Source organism: Nyctereutes procyonoides, unplaced genomic scaffold (assembly GCF_905146905.1).
Source record: "Nyctereutes procyonoides isolate TBG_1078 unplaced genomic scaffold, NYPRO_anot_genome, whole genome shotgun sequence".
NCBI classification, from domain to species: Eukaryota; Metazoa; Chordata; class Mammalia; order Carnivora; family Canidae; genus Nyctereutes; species Nyctereutes procyonoides.
The window spans coordinates 6,662,040-6,681,695 of NW_026575025.1; the positions used below are offsets into that span (position 1 = coordinate 6,662,040).

The window sequence follows — 19,656 nt, forward strand, 5'->3', positions numbered from 1 at the left end:
AGCCCCGCGTCCTCACGGCTGGCTCCCATGCCTCTCTGTTTCCCAGGCTCTGCACATTCTTGAACAGACCTCTCAGTCCAGTGGGGTCTCTCTCACGGACTCCATCCTGCTTCTCCGAACAATCCTGCCCTGTTTTATTGTTTGTTGGATAAACAAGCTGGATTATGAGGATCCCCTTCTTCCTGATTCTTGCCCCACACAACCAACCCAACCAGCCTGGCCTGTTCCGAACCAGGCAGCTGGCACCCCGTCAGCTTCAATGGCACCTCTTGTCCTAAAAGGGCCTGGAGACACCGAAGGCTGGGTAGAGCTCTGAGAAGCTGGCATCTCCTCTCCACGGGCGGCTGGCCGGCCACCAGCTGTCCCTTCTTTCTGCCTGATACTTGAGGTTATAAAATCCTCTTAAGAAAGCCAGTTTCATTCAACTCTTACTGAGCACACAGCAGATGAGGACTTCTCTGCATCAGTCTCTGAACGCCACACTGAGGAACTGAGGATTCAGAGTGACCCAGATATGGCCTCTGTCTCCGTCTAACTGGGGAGAGGGACACCTGCCAGTTAAGGCCAGCTCCACCATCAAGGTGATGATAGGGGACACCTGAGTGGCTCAGCGGTTGAGCGTCTGCTTTCAGCTCAGGTCCTGATCACGGGTCTGGGGATCGAGTCCCGCATCTGGTTCCCTGCGAGAAGCCTGCTTCTCCCTCTGCCTGTGTCTCTGCTTCTCTCTGTGTGTCTCTCATGAATAAATAAATACAATCTTAAAAAAAAAAAAGAAGCAATGATGGGAGAATGAGGGCTACATGGTGCCCAGGGGTGTCACCCAGCCTCAGGCATCCGGGCGGTGTGCCAGGAGGGGCTACCATCCCACAGGAGCCCCGAGGACTGCACAGGAGAAATGGGAACGGCATTGTCAGCGGAGGGAACACCATGGGCAAAGACAGGATGCTCCAGGGCGATTTGCTTGGCCTGGACCGTCAAATCTAAGCCTGGAGGGTCATGAATCCTGGGGGTAGGCCCCGGGCTGACGGCCTCCACCCTTATTCTGCAGCGCTGGGGATTTATCCTGCAGACAGCGAAGGCCCCGGGGCAGGGCTGAGGCATGGTCAGAAGAGAGAGCTTTTCACACCACCCGGTGGACCCGATGTGGCTCCATGTTCCCAGAGGAGCGCAGCAGAGGGTCCTGGGGTTCTCAGGGGGCCTATCCCATCTCGACCAGAGCCTACTGCATGTCGTCGGGATAAGGGACCCCACCGAGGAGCCCAGCAGTTGCCTATGCTCCTCCTCTTGCCTGGTTCCACTTGCCACCTCCCAAGGACAGACAGCCTTTTGCACATGAGACCGGAGGGTGCCTGAGGGTGCCACAGGGCATGGTGGGGGGGGCGGGGGAGAAGTAACCCCGCTTCCCCAACCACTGGGTTCTGATGGGACCTGGAACAGGCACAGCCTCGAGACAAAGGTGTTGTGTTCGGGCTGCCAGCGCCTCTGTTTTTCTCACCCACCTCCCCTGCCAACAAAGAGCCGATTGAGGGCTCCGCACTCCTGTCTCCTAAGCTGCTCTCTCCTCAAGGTGCAACCGCGGCTAAGCAAGGGGGGCTGAGCAGGGGTGAGGCCGTGAGGACTGGGTCTCCAGCATCAGTAATCCACACACGGCTCCGCCAGGCACACAGCCCAGGCCCGGGGCTGGCCTGGGAGAGGTGGGCTTCCTTCGACCTGCAAGCCTCTTCAATTTTCTTGAGTGTTTTCGTGGCTGGAGCCCAGTGAACGACAACCGTGGCCAAAAATTAAAAACAAAAAAACAGAGTATATGTGCTTTTATGTAAATCATATCAGGGTCCTATTTCCTGTGGGGGTCAGGTTGAGAGCCAGGCCTCAAGGTCATCCCGAAGTCCTTGTGCCTGACAGGTGGCGAGACTGCCTGCCCCCAGGTAGAGGAGCATGACCCCAAAACTCAGAGGTTGTTTTTACTTGGTCCGCTGATTTTCTAAGGACTGGAGCCCAGTTGAAATGTCATTTCTGTGGGTGATTTATGCCGTTCTTCCCATGATGGCTGCAGTCAGCTCATCCCAAGAGCTCATGTCATGCTGAACAGCACTGGGAAGTAAAGGCTGTTCCCCACACTGCAGAGCAGAAATCGGCTCAGAGAGGCAGCGCAACAAACCCAACATCACCCAGCTAGAAGTGGCAGGGCTGCGACTTCATTGTTTTACAGCTTGATTGCCGTAGAACTGGGGTACAATAAACCGGCCATTTGTGAATATACCGTTGGGTACGTTTCATCACATCTGCATGTCAGGGTTTGAGCTGGAGACCTTGCTAGTGGGGCTGGCCTGTGCCTTGTAGGGTATTCAGCACCATCCTTGGCCTCTACCTTCTAGATGCCAGCAGACCCCCAGGTGTGACATCAAAAATGTCTCCGACATGAGGGGCAAAGTCATCCCCACGTGAGCATGATGGGTGCTCCCCCACAACCCTCACGACAATCAGGATGGTGAGCACACCTCTCACTCCAAGGTTCCCGCATGCCCCGGGGGGGGGGGTCCCTCCTTCACACATGACCCTGATCCCAGGCCACTGCCTCTCACTGTAGATCTGGCTGGTACTTTCTAGACTTTTTTTAATAAATGGAGTCCTGCAGTACAACTTCTTTTTTTTTTTCTTTCGAGCTAGCTTTCACTAGGCATTGTTATTTTGAAATTGATCCAGATACCTGCATATAGACAGCTCACTCCTCTGTATTCCTGAGTTTCGTCTGTGGCGTAGACGTAGTGCACTTTGCCTGTCCGTTCACCTGTTGGTGGACAACTGGGTTGCCTCCAGTGTTTGGCTGTTACAGGTCACGCTGTTACGAACATCCACGCAGAAGTCTTTGTGTGGACGTGAGCTCTTGTTTCTCTGGGGTGAGCACCAGCAGTGGAAGGGCCCGGCCATGCAGGATGGGGTGGGGGGTGGGGGTGCTTCGATTCTTAAAGACCTGCCACACTGTTTCCCAGCTCCGTCAAGGCTTGGACTCCAGTTTCCCATCTCTGTTGTCTTTCTTCCCCTCCCCTTGGTTTTCCAGATCCAGGGCAATGCGGAGCCTGGGGTGGGGGATGGGGCTTCTAAGAAAGGGGAGGCCGAGGGAGATTATGGATTGATTAGGATCAAGAAAGAGCCATAAAGGGGCCACTGAAGGCAGATGTCAGGACCCAAAGACTTCACCTGCTGGAGGGGCCTGAGCAGACCCTCATGGGCGGTAGCCGCCAAGGCTGGGCCGCCACACCTTCCTCTCTGGGTCTTACCTTTTACATCCCAGGGGAAACTGCCTTCCTGGGAGCAGGGGTGGGTGGTGGGGGTGGGGGTGGGGGTGTGTGTGCTCCCCTGGCTCAGGAAAGGTCACATTCCACCAACAAATTAGCAGATTTCAACAACTTAACTCTTTCAAACCAGAAGAGACACTACACCAGAGAAAGGACACCCGCATTCTGGGAATGCGCCCCTCACATATACTGGTTCATATACCGACCATGCCAGATTCTGCTTTTCCCCTTGGTTGCCTCCATGAATAACATATCTGTGTCATAGAAACGAACGCACAATAAACTTCCAGAAAACCTAATATGGGCATTTATTTTCTTTCCACTCACGTGGCTTCAGCTTTAAATGGCAAAACCCACTAGAAACAGAAGGATCTGTAATCTGTGGGGCAGGCCCAGAGGTGCCAGAGAACCAACCAGACCTGGAAGGAATGTTTTCCTTTCTCTAAAATCCTTTAATAAAGATTTTAAAAAATGGATCTAATGACAGGATGAATAACCCTGAATTCTTGCAATAAATAAGATTTCTTTTTTCAAAGCTAAATACAAACCTTTCGATTAGGTAAACAAGGGTACAAAGGCTTTTTTTTTCTTACTTCTAGAAATGTGGGGATTACAATTTAATCCATAATTTTAATGAGAAACAGATTAGTTCCATGCAGTACACTAAGAATTAGTCCTAAATCTAATATTATTTTAGAACACTATGTCTGTTCTCTGAGAGACTGATTAAACTGTAGTTTGTTGGCTACTTGTTGAATTACAGTCATTTGAAAATATGGGGAATATTTCTAGAATGACACCATGGAACTATTACCTCTGATACATGAAACTGTGGGTCACAGTAGGAAGAAGGCTTTTCTCATGGGTATCCTGTTTATCAGGCTTGGGCTTTTTTTTTTTTTAACCTCTATGTAATGTTATAATTTAAAAAGAATGCAAAACCATATTTCTGAAGAATCACCATAATAACTCCAAATTAAGAGACAAATATCATTAACTTTTTAGTATGCAGTATGTGTGTTTGTGTATTTATATGTTTGTGTATTTATGGATGTATGCAAGCACGGGAGGTTTTGTATACATATATAACAACAAAAATAGTTTCAAACTAGTCATTTTCAATCTACAACATTGGAGACATTGCTCTGCGTTAACAAATATATGTCATTTAAATTTCATTTAATGCTAAAGGTGAATGTAGGTCTGTGATCTGGCCAAGGGCTGAGACCTTTCATAAATAAGTGTATAGTCAGCTTTTGCTACAGTAACAAACAACCCCCAAATCCTCCGGGCTTTCCACCGCCATGCACGTGTTTCTTACTCACAGGTGAAGGGCTACCCATGGCTCTGCCATTCCTGCTGGGCTCTACTGGGCAGGGTTCCAGGCTGTGGGTCAGATGAGCTTGGGGTCAGTTCCACTCCACACATCCCCTGTTCTGGGGCTGAGGCTGACGGAGCAGGTGCATCCGGGGCATCAGGGCGAGTGAGGATGTATCATCTGTGCAGGCTCAGAATGGCTGGTCCCATCCAGATTCCACGGAACAAAGCAGGCCAGAGCCATGGGATAGACAAGGGCCCTTGGCCCCTGGAGGGGTGGCTGGGTGGGGTGGGGGATGGAGTAGAGTAGCTATTTTCAGAACAAGAATATTACCTGGGCGCTGCATGGAAAGAAATGACAAAGGCTGCTGGGGTTCTGCTGAGCAACCACGAGCAAGACGTCAGACCAACATTCAGTAGCTGGTGCAACAGCTTTTGAGATCTCGGATGTTGTTTTCTGGACTTGAATTGTGTGCATGTTAGTGAGCGGGATGTGACTTATGCTATCAGTATCAACAATGGTAATAGCTGATGAAATCTCACCTCTGAGCACTTATTGGGAGCATTTTACTTAAATTGTATTACTGGATGAGGTGGTCATCGCCATCTCATTTGAGAAATGTCAGGACTGAGGTTTAGTCCAGGCAGGACTCAGATTCAGGTCCGCTTACCCTAAGACCAAAGTTTCCACGCTGGAGGCTCCTATGCCACTGGCTTAGGAGTGTGTGTACGTGTGCGTGCACCCTGCGATTTTTACACTCTTATTGATAACAGGAGAGGAATAGGTTGTCTGCTCCCAGGGAGGAGAAATAACCAATATCAGAACAATTCACTCATGGTGCGAGGCCTAGTCCCCAGGAATGCTGACCCTGCATGTTCATAGGGAACGTAGTCTCACCACAAGCCTGACGGGGCCAGGGGCCAGTCAATCCCATTTCTGGTTCTCCCCGCCTTCTGGAACACAGAGGGAATATCTCATTTCCCCTTGAGGTTACACGTAGCTGCGGGACATTCCTTGGCCAGTAAGGTCTGAGTGGAAACAGAATGTGAAGACACACAAGAGCTGGTGGGGACATCCCCTAGCTCTCGTCCTTTGCTATGACAATTTTGGAGGCAAGTGGAGGACAGCTGTTCTGGAGTCACCCAGACTCACAATGATGGGCAAGAAACAGACCATTATTGCACGGAGCCTCCCAGAATGGGGGGATATTTGTTGTCACAGAGTAACTCAGCCTGTGGAGGCTGCTACAGTTCTTTTCACTTGCCCCCAGCACCACAGCCCCCGCCCCCTTGAAGGTTTACTCTCTGGCCAGGTCTTTCTTTTCTTTCTTTCTTTCTTTCTTTCTTTCTTTCTTTCTTTCTTTCTTTCTTTCTTTCTTTCCTTTCTTTCATTTTATTTATTCATGAGAGACATAGAGAAAGGCAGAGACACAGGCCAAGGGAGAAGCAGGCTCCATCCCAGTACCCCTGGATCACAACCTGAGCCAAAGGCACATGCTCAACCACTGAGCCACCCAGGTGCCCCACCAGCCAGATCTTTAAACACACACACACACACACACACACACACACACACACACACACACACACACATTTCCTCATCTGTCACGTTAAGGAAGAAAAGTAGAGCCTAGCTTGCAATATTCTTCATGCTCTGATCTATGAGCAGCCTCGCTCCCTGCTGGCAGCCCAGCTGTTCTTCTTTTGTGCCAGAGGGACCCCTTGACAACATTGCTGTCCCCAGACTGGGCACACAGCTGGCTCATAGGCTGGCTTGTCCCTTTGCGCAGCTGGCATGTTTCGGACCCTCGTTCCTAGCCCCGTACAGGAATGTGCAGGGCGATGCTCCAGCTTTAGGCCTCAGCAGCCCCTTCAGCTCTCAGGCCCCCATACAAGGATCATCAGACCTTCCCTACAGTCCGCCCGGGCGGGCTGTTTTACTGCAGCGTCGGTGGTTATTACTCCCAGGACTCAGATGGATCACGTTAAAAACAAAGCAACAGGGCAGCCCCGGTGGCTCAGTGGTTTGGTGCTGCCTTCAGCCCGGGGCGTGATCCTGGAGACTCTGGATCAAGTCCCACGTCGGGCTCCCTGCATGGAGCCTGCTTCTTCTTCTGCCTGTGTCTCTGCCTCTCTCTCTCTCTCTCTCTCTCTCTCTCTCTCTCTCATGAATAATAATAAATTTAAAAAAAAACACAAAGTACTGAAATGAAGTCTTGGGAGGAAGTCAGAGCTCCCAGTGGGATGGTATTTCGGTCCTGACCTCACGCCGCCACTGGCGGGCACACATGCCCCTCAACTTTGTGCAGAATCCCTGATTTCTTTAAAGGTATGTTCTGTTTAATTTGTTATTTTTTGCAACACGTGGCAACAAAATCTCATACTTGTGAAGCTCCGCTATTCTCCTTATAGAATCCAAAAAAAAAAAAAAAGAAGAAGAAGAAAATCAGGTATGGAAGTAATCTATATTTAGTTGTGATGATTAAAATAATTAATTACATACTGCACAATTGTCTGTGTTTTCAGCCTGTCACCATGAAGGCTCCGTGCTCGTTTTTCCTTGGTGCCTCTCACAGTGGCAAAACAGGGTCCCCTCCCGGCCTGCGGGGCTCTCTGGGTAAACCCTCCGCAGAGTCTGAGTTGAAAGGCACTCAGGGAATCCATGGAAAGAAGCTGAGAGGGAGCTGTTAAGTGAAGGATGGTTATAATTCCTTGTCATGCACATGTCACCATTAAGTTATTAGCGAGCCAATGAACTTTCAGTGCTGGGGCCTATAAGGCAAACACTTGCTCAGCAACAGCATTAATCACTGCTAATGAAGGGGGCTTAGGAGGATCTCTGGGTGCGGCGAGGGACCAGCTGAAAGCCTTCTCTGTCTTCAGGCACCCCCCTCTTTGGGGCAGCGAGAGCTTACTTAGCAGCTCTTGCTCACCACTCCAGCCCCATGGGATCCCTGCTGCCAGTCTGCATACCGATCACCGGCCCAGCCCCATTGGCGTGTCCCTGTGACACAGTCCAGCATTCCCAAGCAAGCCTGAACGAGGTCCCAGGGGTCGGCCCACACACCTCCCCTACCAGGTGCTATGTCGGCTCACAGGGGGCCCGCAGGTAGAGGACAGGCACAGCTCACTGTAGCCGGATTGCCGGGTGGGCGCCAAGGGTGACCAGCGTTCCCAGACTGTTCCCAGGTGCTTTCCGGTGTATATCCAGACATCTGCCCAGGGCAGAAACAGATCCATCAGCAAGAGCGGAGGGGGCAGGTTTTACTATCTTTAAGAAAATTCAATTAACTTTAATTGAAAATGTAATGGAAAAATCAATTCATTTTACTATTGTAAAAAAAAATGTGTATTCTCAGAATTCTGAAACTTGTTTTAAAGTCAGTCCTTCCCATTTTTGCCTGTGCCAACCCCCAGATTCTTGAATTTCAGGATGTGCTCCGAATGCAGTACAGTCGAGGGCCGCTGGCCCCATGTCATTGAAAGTTCGGTGCGTTGAACCCCCGTTGCCACCTTGCAGTTCCACGGGTGGTACGTGGCCAACGGCAGCTGGGCAAAGCCTAACTGGCTTCCATATGCCATTTCTTCAGGGGCTCAGTGGCAGCCCCCCTGCCAACTCACGGCTTCTATTTCTAGATTAAATATCTGATTCTCTCAGCCAGTCTTCCTAATGGCAATCGCTAGCGCGTACTGCACATCTATTAAGCGGCGGCTCTGTGCTAAGCCACTTTCTATGCATCATTTCATTTACCCTGATAAAACCCAATGAAATACATACTAGTATTGTCCCTATTTGACAAACAACGAATCTGGGGCTCAGCGTGCCCAAGCCAGCCCCCCATCATCATACAGCGGGTACAAATGGAACCAGGGCTTGGGTGCCAGTTCACGCAGTGGGCCCACCCACGGGGCCAGCCCGCCTCCTTCACAACAGTTCCCACTCTCTGTGTTCAAGACTTTTGAAATGCATTCTTCCCCTGGCCTGTTTTGCCAAACACACAACAACAACACAGTTTCATGTTTGTTTTGTTGAGGGGGCTGTGGGTGGGGTGGCTTTGAGGTCCAAACACTTGCAGGGACCCAATTAGCATCAGCTGGCATTGTCCATAACACAAATCAGAGAAATTCTGGGATCAAAGAAGCTTGGCTCAGCGCCCCCCCAACGCCCCCGTCACTCTCCCTCCTCCCCTTCCTCCTCCTCCTCTTTCTCCCAAACCCAGGTCTCCTTCCACCTTAGAAATATGCTGGGAATAAGACTAGTCGGGGGTGGGGTGGCGGCACATGCTGACAGGGAGAGGTGGTTTTCGCTGTGAGAGGGTGCTTGTGCTTTTATCTTTACTGTCTGCCTTACAAAAATTTGGTGTCCTACTACTCTCTTATTTTAATAATCACAATAAATAATAATGTCACGCTGTGAATAGCAATGTATAATAATGTAACAATCGTAAATAATAATGTAGTTATACAATAATAATTACATGATATTCATGACTATAAGAGGTTTGACCATAGAGCATCCCCCTTTGCACCTATACTCTTGACACCTCCACTCTGCCCTTGGGGTACCGGGTGGATGTTGGATGAAGGAGGGGATGCGTGGTGATGGGGCGCGTGCCCTCTCACGGTCCTGCAGGCTCCCCACTTCTGCTCCTCAAGTGGCTATTGGCCCCAATGTTCCCACTTCTGAAGTCAATTTGTAGGAGGAATTTGACAAACAGTGGGATCTGTGAGCTGGTGTAGCAGCGTCCCCAGGGCATGGCTGCTTCGGAGTGCACAGGCTGGTTCTCGAGGGAGCCCAGGCCACCTAGATAATAGTAGGGACTGCCGCATGATGGCAGGGGACAGGCAGGGAGGACACCGGCAGGATGCTGCCCAGCAGTCTGCGGGCCGGTTTGCATCAGCCTGGCTGGCTTCCCTGGACTCCCCAGTGGTGAGCACTGCGGTGGGCCTGGCTCACCCATCACAGGGGGCCTTCCTGGGGCAGGGTGGTGGTCTACAGCCCTGGAGGGAGACACAGGCCAGCAGCAGAGCCCCAGACTCCCCCCACAAAGGCAGGGATTCTGGGGCTCCCCTGGACTGCAGGCGGAGCAGCCCCCGAAATGGCCTCCTGTCCCAGTACCCCACCCCCAGCCCTACCTGCAGGTGCTCTGCAGGAGCAGCACCTTGTTTCCCTAACACAGATCCTGCCCCACACCCTGTGGTTATGTATAGACCCTGCCTAGAGAGAGGGAATTAAATCACCTTTCATGACATGATCCCATCATTTGCTTCACGTGTGTCCAATGAGGGGCACCCTCCCCTGCGGAGTGAGTAGCTCACCGCAACCCCCATCGCTCCAGGCTGCCGGCAGAGACTCGGGTAGGAGAAAGTCAAATAATTTACTGTTTGACATTTTCTTTTGACTTTTATATTACCTCTTCCATCTAGAATTAATTTCCTTAGCTCTGACTTAGGGAAGGGCAAAGCCAGCAGGCTTTTTTTTTTTTTCAAAGTGGGAAATCTACCAAGTGGCCCCATCCACTTGCCAGGCAGTGGCCATGGACAAGATGCATTGCTCTATCGATCCCTTCCTTCTCTAACTTGAGAAAATGTCACTCCCCTTAAAAACATTGTCTTCAGAGCAGTGGATGGCAACACGTCAATTCTCCTTACAAAAATCAACTCTCTCTATGCGCACATACGGAATTGATGTGGGTTTTCTGCCGGAGCGTTGTGGCCCCATATCCGTGTTGTGAACACGCATCTCTCCCACGGGCACCTCCTGCGTGGACCGTGTGCGTATTTAGGAATGTCTTCTCTGGAGGGGAAGGTGGTGAATGCTGGCCTCCTTTCTGCAATTGTTTCTGAGCTATTCCTCCCGAATGTATGTCGGATTTGTCCCTGGCACGCTGTGGCCCTTCATGGCTGTTTCTTCCATTAAATTAATTCAGAGACCTGGTTTGGAGGAGGTCACCAAGAGCATATGAGTGGTCCTGGGCAATCCGAGGCTCCTCATGCCCTCCAGTCCTTGGAAAGTGTCATGGGGGGAGCCGTTCCCAAGGGCTCAGCCTTGAGAGAGTGACGTGAGCTTGAGCCACCTGGCTGGTGCAGCCGCTGAGCCCTGTTAAGACCTCTGTGAACTCTAACCTCATACCTGCCATTCCTCTTCTGTGCTATGTCTCTGCCTGTCCCCGACCTTTGGGCCTCCAACACCTGCTGCAACATCCACTGGGCCCTCTGCAGATGTGAGGAGCCCAAGCTGGTCAAGACAGCTCCCAGAGTTTCCAGCCAGAGGAAGGAGAGCTGGGTAGGGGGCTCAGTAAGGATCGGAGGCCCCTCCCACCAAGCAGGATAGGACAGGAACAGAGAAGGGGCAAGAGCAGAATGGGATGTTTCCCTGAAGGGAGGGGATGGGGGGACACTCCTGAGAGAGGTGAGGACAGGCGAGGGGAAAGTGAGAAGGTGGGGACCCCTGAGGGCCTCAAGAGGAGTTTGGATATGGCCTGGGGGATGGGGAGCCCATGAGTTCCTGCAGGGTGGCCTGGCCCCACGGACTGTGAGTGAGGCAGCAGGGCCTAGTGGGGAATGGATGGAGGGCAGGATTCATGCACCTGCTGGGAATTGGGATAGGTTGGATGCAAGACGGGGGAGGAAGGGTGTGAGGGCTCCTGGAGCTGGGTCCTGGATGTCTACGGGGCCCTGGCATGGAGCCACAAATAGTTACACAGGTTGTGGTGTGAACATAAGTGTGTGATTTCTTTCTGATAAACACCCAGGTTACACACACAAACACACACAAGCATGCATTACAAATAGGTTAATTTCATGAGGAATTGCCAAGCTGCTTCCCAAGGTGGTGGTGGCTCACACATTGCCACCAGCCACAGAGGAGGATCCAGTTGCTCCATGTCCTGGTGGAAACTATTTTCCTTGAAGTCATTCCTTTTTTTTTTTTTTTTAAGATTTCATTTATTTATGTGATACACAGGGAGAATGCACAAGCAGGGGGAGCAGGAGAGGGAAGAGCAGGCTTCCTGCTGAGCAGGGATCCGGATGAGGGGCTCAACCCTAGGACCCAGGGATCATGACCTGAGCCCAAGGCAGATGCTTCACTGACTGAGCCACCCAGGCACCCAGCCTTGAAGTCATTCTAAGAGGCGTGTAGTTTCTCTGATGATTAATGACCTGGGGCCCCTTTTCGTGCACTGCTGGCCACCTGCACCTCTTCTTTGTGGAAGGGGCCGTCCGAACCCCCTGCTATGTCTGTGCTGAGCCACCTGTAAGATCAGTACTGAGTTTCAAGAACCATTGTTTGGAGTATTCTGGAGGCAAGTCCTTTGTCAGACCCGAGATTTGCAAGGATTTTCTCTTGGTCTGCGACGTGACTTTTCATTCTCTTTATAGCATGTCTTTCAAAGAGTGGAAGGTCTAAACTTTGATGAGATTCAGTTTAACCTTTTTTCCTTTTATGGTGCATGCTTTTGCTATGGTCGCTAAGATCTTGGTGCCTGACCCCATACCAACACTGTTTTCTCCTACTTTTCCTCTAAGAGTTCTGTAGCTTTGATCTGTTATATTGATTCATGATCCATGCTGATGTAATTCTTTAAATCAAGTATGAGGTTTATTTGTTTCCCACGTGAATGTTCAGCTATTCTAGTACCATTTGTTGAAAAGATTTACCACCCTTTAATATTTTAAAGTAACTTTTCCTTTTCTGTCATTTATCCATTCTTCAATTAGGCTTTATGATGATTTCTATTACTTTCTAAATAGTTGTCTACTTTGTAAAGATCCTTTTTATATTTAGGATATACATTAACTTGTTAATGCATAGGTTTAAATATGTTCTCTGGTTGTTCACCCTTCATTTCACTTGATTTTGTTTCCTGGGCTGTTGTTTCGAGAGAGGCCCTACCTCTCTCTCATGTGGCCTGGTTTCAACTTTCCCCTTGGAATAGCTGACATGTTTAGAAAGGCTTTCCAGCTGTGTCTGCCTTGGGATTCTAAGAATAATCATCTGTGACTTTCTCTGTTGTTTTATTATTTTGCATTTAATGGCTACATCTTTTTTAAAAAATGTTTTATTTATTTATTCATAAGAGACACAAAGAGAGAAGCAGAGACACAGGCAGAGGGAGAAGCAGGCTCCCTGCGGGGAGCCTGGCATGGGACTCGATCCCAGGACCCTGGGATCATGCATTGAGCTGAAGGCAGACACTCAACTACTTAGCCACCCAGGCATCCCTACATCTTTTTTTTTAAAGACAAGATTTTATTCATTTATTTATTTGGGGGGGCAGAGGGAGAAAGAATCTCAAGCAGACTCTCCTCGAGCATGGAGCCTGACATGGGGCTTGATCCCACGACCCTGAGATCAGAACCTGAGCTGAAACCAAGAGTCAGATGCTTCACCAACTGAGCCCCCCGGTGCCCCCAATGGCTACATCTTTAATCTGTCATTTATCATTGTCAGGAGGAGTGGGTGAGAGATTTAGCTATGTTTATAAAATATTGCTGGGCCACCAATTATTACTTAGTTCTCCTTTTTACACATTTTTTAAAAAAGATTTTTATTTATTTATTCATGAGAAACACACAGAGAGAGACAGAGAGGTAGAGACACAGGCAGAGGGAGAAGCAGGCTCCATGCAGGAGTCTGATGTGGGACTTGATCCCGGGTCCCCAGGATCACACCCTGGGCTGAAGGCAGGTGCTAAACCGTTGAGCCACCCAAGGATCCCCCTTTACACATTTTTATTTTATTTATTTATTTATTTATTTATTTATTTATTTATTTATTTATTTAATTTTTTAACACATTTTTAAAAGCACATTTATGACAGACTGAATTCTGTCCTGGCCCCCCCACCCCAGGCCATACCTCCTACCCTCCTTCCCTCCCTCCCTTTCTCCTTTGAAAGTAAGCTGGGTACATGCTGGTGCATGCTGGGCACACTCTGGGCATGTGCTGGGTGCGTCCTGGGTGTCTACCGTGTGCCAGGCTGTGCGTGGGAGCCACAGGTCCAGATGAACGAGGAGACTCCAGACCCTCCAGAAGCGCACAATGCCGATGCCCATACTGTACTCTGGCTTCCACGTGAGCAGGCCGTCAACGAGGCCTGGTGGCAATGAAATCTGGAGGGAAGGGGAGAACATTGGAGTCAGAGCCAAACAGGAGGCCACGGCGAGGCTGCTTTCATTTCTGCGTCAGCCGACGGCGCCATCAGTGAACTCCTTGTAATTACTGTAGCTTTTCAGTATATTTAATTTTGGGCCTCCTTCACTTGTTTTCTTCCTGGAGGTTTTTCTTGCTATTCCGAAGTCAACTTTTATCACAGACTAGCAGATTTTTAGAAAAGGCGTAAATCATAAGTGCACAGCCCAAGGAACTTTCCTAGCGCAAACCCACCCGTGTGAGCAGCTCCCAGATGAAGGGACAGCATGTTCCCAGCACCCAGAAGTCCCCCGCATCTCCCTCCGAGTGCCAGCATCCAACACCATAGATCATTTCTGCCTGCTTTCCAACCTTATATAGATGGAATTACACCCCTTTCATGGAACATGCCAATTACGAGATTAGTTCATGCTTTTGCAGGCGGCAAGGGTTCATTCACTGCTGCTGTGGATGGGCTTTCCTTGCACGAATGTGGCACTGCTGTTCCTTCCCCTCTCTGCTGAGTGCTGTGAGCCTTCTTGCACACATCTTCTGGTGCACAGACACACTCATTGCTCCCGGGTGTGTACCTCTGAGTAGAGCAGCGGGTCCTAGCACACACTTCAGGAACACTTCCTAAGGTGGCTGTTTCCATGTACCACCACCAGCAGCACCTGCTGGACAAGGACCTGAGACCTTCCAGTGCTGGGGACAGCCTGCTTTCCTCAGGTTAGCCAATGGGAAGTGATCTCACAGTGGCTTTTTTTTTCTCTCTGTCGACAAATACAATCAGGCACCTTTTCATGTGCTTGCCCGCCATTTTGATGGCCTCTTGGGTGAGGCCTACTCAAATCTTTTGCCCATTCTTTTATTGGATTGCCTTCTTAATTTAGTCTTTTCTATGTTCTAGATATAAGTGGCTTTACTTTTTTTTTTGTTTGTTTGCATGTTTTTTCTTTCAGATAAACTGCATGCCAGCATGGGGCTTGAATTTAATGCTGTTTAGGGGGAGAATTGCAGCTCTTCAGTATCAACAGTCCCTGTCTAAGAGCAGCAGAAGCAATGATCCTCCAGAAAGTAAGCTGTGCTGACAGCCTGCAAGGCATGCTTCCGAGTAGATTATATACATTCACTGCCTTCACCTTTTTAGCAACTCTTTGCGGCTTCTCTCCCTACTTTATAGGAATGGAAATTACAGGTATGGAAATTACAGGAATGGAAACTGAGAAAGAGATAGAACAGGACACTTGCCTAAATTCAGCCAGTTAGAATATCACAGTGCCTCCCCAAATGATACTTTTGCCTTCTTTTTAAAATACGTAATCTTTCTTATTGAATTTTCTTATTCAATTGCATTGGCGGGCACTCCCAGAGAACTATTCAGTATTGGTGATGTTAGCCAGCTCTCCTATCTTATTCCTGGATTGAATAAGAAGGATTTAGTGTTTCACATGGAACATGATGCTGGCTTGGGTTTCATATTTAAAACTGAGCAATTTTAAAATATTTTCAAGCCACTTTTTTTTTTTTAACTAGGATGTTTTTGGGGTCAGACATATCTCCTGATAGATTTGCTAATGTGGAAGCATTCTAGTGTTGTTGGGATAACCCTCACTCTATCATGCATGTTGTTTTCTCAAAGCTCTGCTGTTTCTGTCTGCTGGTGATCTTAAAGGTTTACTTCTTTGTTTGCTTGCCAAGCAAACCCCAAGAGTCTCTGAGCCAGTTTTAATGGGATCTTCTGATAGGTTTTGTTGTGCACTAAGTTGCTAGTGTAGCTTTGCATCAGCAAACACTCTCCCTCCTTAGCATGACTTCACTCTGGCCTCACTTCCCCTCATCTCCAGGGCAATCCCAGGGGTCCCTGATGGGGCAAGGCTTCATCTTCATCACTGTCACACAGAATCACATGTTATTTTGGGATTCCCCAGAAAGCTGTGCCTGAAACAAGGACTTGGGTACAGGCTGCCTGCAATATTTCAGAGGTGACCCTCGAGGCAGGAGCAAGGGGGGAGGGAAGGGGAGTCCCAGAGGGGGAAGCTTCCAAATAAAAGTGTTTTGTCAAGGTCTCTGCTGTAAGCAAGGGAGGTGTCCATGGACTGGGGGCCAGCTGGTGGCACGAGCTTCACCCCTCCCAGCCTCCCACGCTGCTTCCACCAGAACTGAGAACTGTCCCAGGATCTGACTCCTTCCCTCCTCAGGCTGACCTAGTCAGGGCAGGAGGCCTGGAGAAGTCTCTGAACAGGAAGCTTGGAAGCTGGCCTCAAGGGAAGAGCCTGGGCCCTCGCCTCCTGCCCCCTGCCGCCTGCCCCTCCAGCCCAGCAAGGAAAGCTCCTGACCAGCCCCTCTTGTGGCCTCAGATCCCAGGATGGGCAAACTGGTCTCGCCTTCTGCTCTTGCAGTGTTAGCAGCCTTGTTTCTTAGGACCAGATGTCTGTCTCAGGAAGCTTTTGAAACAAATCCATGGAAAATAAACTCATGGAAATTAATGGGGAGTAGTAAAACTCCTTGTTGAGACACTGAAGGGCAATGAGGGAGGCGTCTGCAGAGGAGTTGAGGGATTTGGAAGATCTGGGAGTATTTATAGTATCAAGTTTGTGCCTGAGCTAGAATTTGCCATAAAATTATGGAGAAATGAGTGAATTGTCCAATATTTGAGGTGCGGGGTAATGTGAGGGAAGTAGGACTCTTTCTGTAGTGGAAAACATATAGAAAAAAATTGCAAAAACATGGGGATCTGGCAGGGATGGGGGAATGAGGCAAACTTGTTGGCTGGAGTGTCTGCCTTTATCTGCCTTCACCTGACTTCAGCTGTGCACACCTGCCTTGACCTGTGCACACCTGCCTTTACCTGCCTTGACCTGCGCACACCTGCCTTGACCTGGCTCTGACCCCATGTCCTGTCCCTCCTTGTACCCCAGCTTCCCACCCGGTAGCTGGAGGGTTGGGTTACGTTACTCCCACTTCGGCAGCCCAAGCATGCTGCTCTGGAGATAGGCCTGCTGCGGAAAGCAATGAGCATCTGGGTTAATCTAAGCCACAAAATATTTATAATGTTTCTCCCAGGACAGAGAAGTTGGTTATGTTTTACCTCTCTTAACAGTGCAGTGTCCCAGTTTTGAGTACTCTGTAAAATAGCTACTTTTTCCGGGAAGTCCTGGGGTGCTCTGTGCTCAGTGGGCAGCCCATAAATGCTGTGACTGGTGGCTGATTGCTTCAGGTTCTATGGAAAGAAGAGTTCATCAAAGCAAAAACCGTATACCTTCCGGCAAGCTCATTCCAACATCATCGTACATGTTTGTGGGGTGGGGACCCACGAAAAGGCCACTTACAGAAATGAAAATAGAGAGGTCTGAAATTCGGAAGCAAAAAAGATGATTTCCCTGTTCCTACACCAAAACCAAAGCAAGGTGCCTTATGACACGTACCACCCTGGGCCCATTGCGCATGAGATGGCTGAAAAGCTTCGAGCTGTATGAAGCCTCAAACCACAGCAGGGATGGGCTGTCAGGGGTGAAGGTGCACCCCGAAAACCAAAGTCACTCGTGGTGAGCAGGAAGGGGTTTGAAAAGGCGCTGTTGCAGGGTCCTTGGTTGGCAGCCTTTCACAAGGCGCTCTTCACTTGAGGGCAACAAACAGATGGGGGACTGGAGGAGTGGCCAAGGGGTGGCCAAGGGGTATCCCCTGGGGTAGACAGGCTGGTGGAGGCCTGGGTCCCTGGGGAAGTGTTTCTTGAAGATTACAGAGTGACTTTGACACTGGAGTCCTCTGTGGGGACAACAGAAATGTGTCCACAGCTGCACTGTGGCCAGCGGCTTCCTCTGCTGTGTTCCAGGTAGTCCCAGAAACCTGGGGAGGAGTGTGTGTAGGGGGGTCGGTAGGAATCTGGTTGGAGGCAGTGACATGTTGGGGACTTCTCTTTGAGTTGGAATTGTAGGCAAACACATGGCTTTGTTTAGATGAGAGGTTTTGTTTGGGGTCACAGGGTCTGATATAAGTTATGGGAAAATAAAGCGACCCCAAGCCCACCAGAAGCCACATGTTGGATCTGCCACTGACCAACCCAAAGAACATCGGAACATTCTGCTGACCTATCCTCTCCCTGTGCTGCAGGATCAACTGCTTCCATGTCAAAGAAATTATGCCTGTTGGATCCTGCCAGGCCTCATGCTTTCTGCTTGAGGATTATTATTATTTGATTGACTGCCTCCTTTATTCACTCAACAAACATTTTATTAAGTCTCATGCTTAAGGAAGCAGAGGACAGAAAAGAGGTTTGCATCTGGCAGTTGCCCTCGAGGAGTTACTGTATTTGCTCCACATGTGTCCTGAAATATTTAGGCCCCAAATACAACCTTTTTTTTTTTTTTTAACCTAAGTGCTTTTAAAGACTTCTTTGAAATGTGGGACAATTATGCAAGCAGAGGACAAAAAAAAAAAGTATCTAGAGCAAATATTTAACTTTGCCTTCGGTGTGTTGAAGTCACTGGCCCATGCAAATCTCTCAGGCATGTTCTATAAGATCGAGTTTTAAAAGTATGTATATTGTAATACATTAGAAATACATAAAAATAGAAATGTATTTATAGTCTGTATACTTTTCCTGGGGAGACACAAGGGTGGGTTTCGAAAAATGGAAGGCTTCCTGTCCTGGAAGCGTGTTCCACATCACAGCCTGGAGGGTTTGTGACCCCAAGGACTCCCCATCTGCCGCCCCACCCCCACCCCCAACTCACATTGCAAATCTTGGGGCGGGAACTGCTTTCCCTTCCAGAACATTGGAAAACTCAGGACATAGAAACCTCCGTGGCTGGTGTAATTAGCAGTGAATTATTAGGGGCTTGAGAAATTATTAGACGATTGCTCATGCATCAGGTTGGGAGGAGTAAATCCACCGAGTCGCAGCTGGGAGCTGGGGGCCAGGGCTCCGAGAACCCTCCCCGGGTTTTGGTAAACCTGGCAATTCCCCAGCCCTGGATAATAACAGGATTCCTGGGCGTCCCCGGAGGCTGCCCTTTGCCTCTCATCTGAGCGGTTGGCTTTTACTCCCCTGCCCCCCTGAACGGTTCCGTGGCGAGAGGACAGCGGCCCCCGGAGGGCAGGCGCCCAGGTGGAGGGTGGCCTGGGAGGCCGAGGGCGGCGTGTCACCCAGGCACAAAGTTTTCACGGGCTCTGCAAACGCGCCGCTGTGCCGAGGGCCTCTGGGCTTCCGAATCCTATTTGGGAAACAGTCCCGGGCGGGAGCCGGCTGCGTTCCGGACAACCGCGCACAGCGAACCGGGCTTTACAAAATTAAAGGACTTGGCGGGGTCGGGGCTCGCTCCGGGGCAGGGGGCGGCGAGCGGCGCAGCCCGGGGAGGGGCGGGGCGGGGCGGGGGGCGGGCGCAGGCGGCCCCGGGGTTGCCACAACAGACCCCGCGCGCCGCGCCCGAGCGGCCGGGGCAGGTGCCGGGGCGGGGGCCGCGGCGCGGGAGGGGGCGGGGGGGGCCGTGCACGCGGGTCCCGGCGGCGCGCGCCCTTCGGCGACGGCAGGACCCCTCCCCCACCGTCTCCGGCCCCGGCCGCCCGCGCGGGGCCGAGGGGAGGGACCGCTGAGCACCCCCCCGCGAGCCCCCGGCCCGGGCTGCGGCGCGGGGCGGGGCCGCGGCGCCCCCCACCCCCCACCCCGCCCCCCGACACCTGCGCGCGGCGGCTCCCGCGACTCCGGCGCTCCGGCCGGGCTGGGCGCGGCGCCGCTCGGGTCCCCGCGGCGGAGCCAGGTGCGCGCGGACCTCGCCCCCCCCCCCCCCGGGCTCTCCTTGGCCTGACTCCCGGGCGGCCGCCGAGCGAGGTAAGCGGCGGCGGGGGCGCAGGGCGCTGCGGGCGCGGGGCGCGGGGGCCGGGGACCGCGGGAGGTGGCCCCGGGCG

General features: G+C 50.9%; 1 protein-coding gene across 5 annotated transcripts in view; it reads left to right on the forward strand.

Annotated features, from left to right (window-relative positions):
• Positions 1–19,550: 19,550 nt before the first annotated feature.
• Positions 19,551–19,656, forward strand: part of SHANK2 (SH3 and multiple ankyrin repeat domains 2) — a 512,111-nt gene continuing 512,005 nt past the window's right edge. For 4 of the 5 annotated variants that reach the window (XM_055314499.1, XM_055314504.1, XM_055314512.1 and 1 more), the window contains exon 1: positions 19,566–19,579. The gene's annotated coding sequence lies outside the window, so the exon portion shown is untranslated. Of the gene's footprint in view, positions 19,580–19,656 lie in introns of all 5 variants that reach the window. The other variant, XM_055314494.1, reaches the window with a different exon arrangement.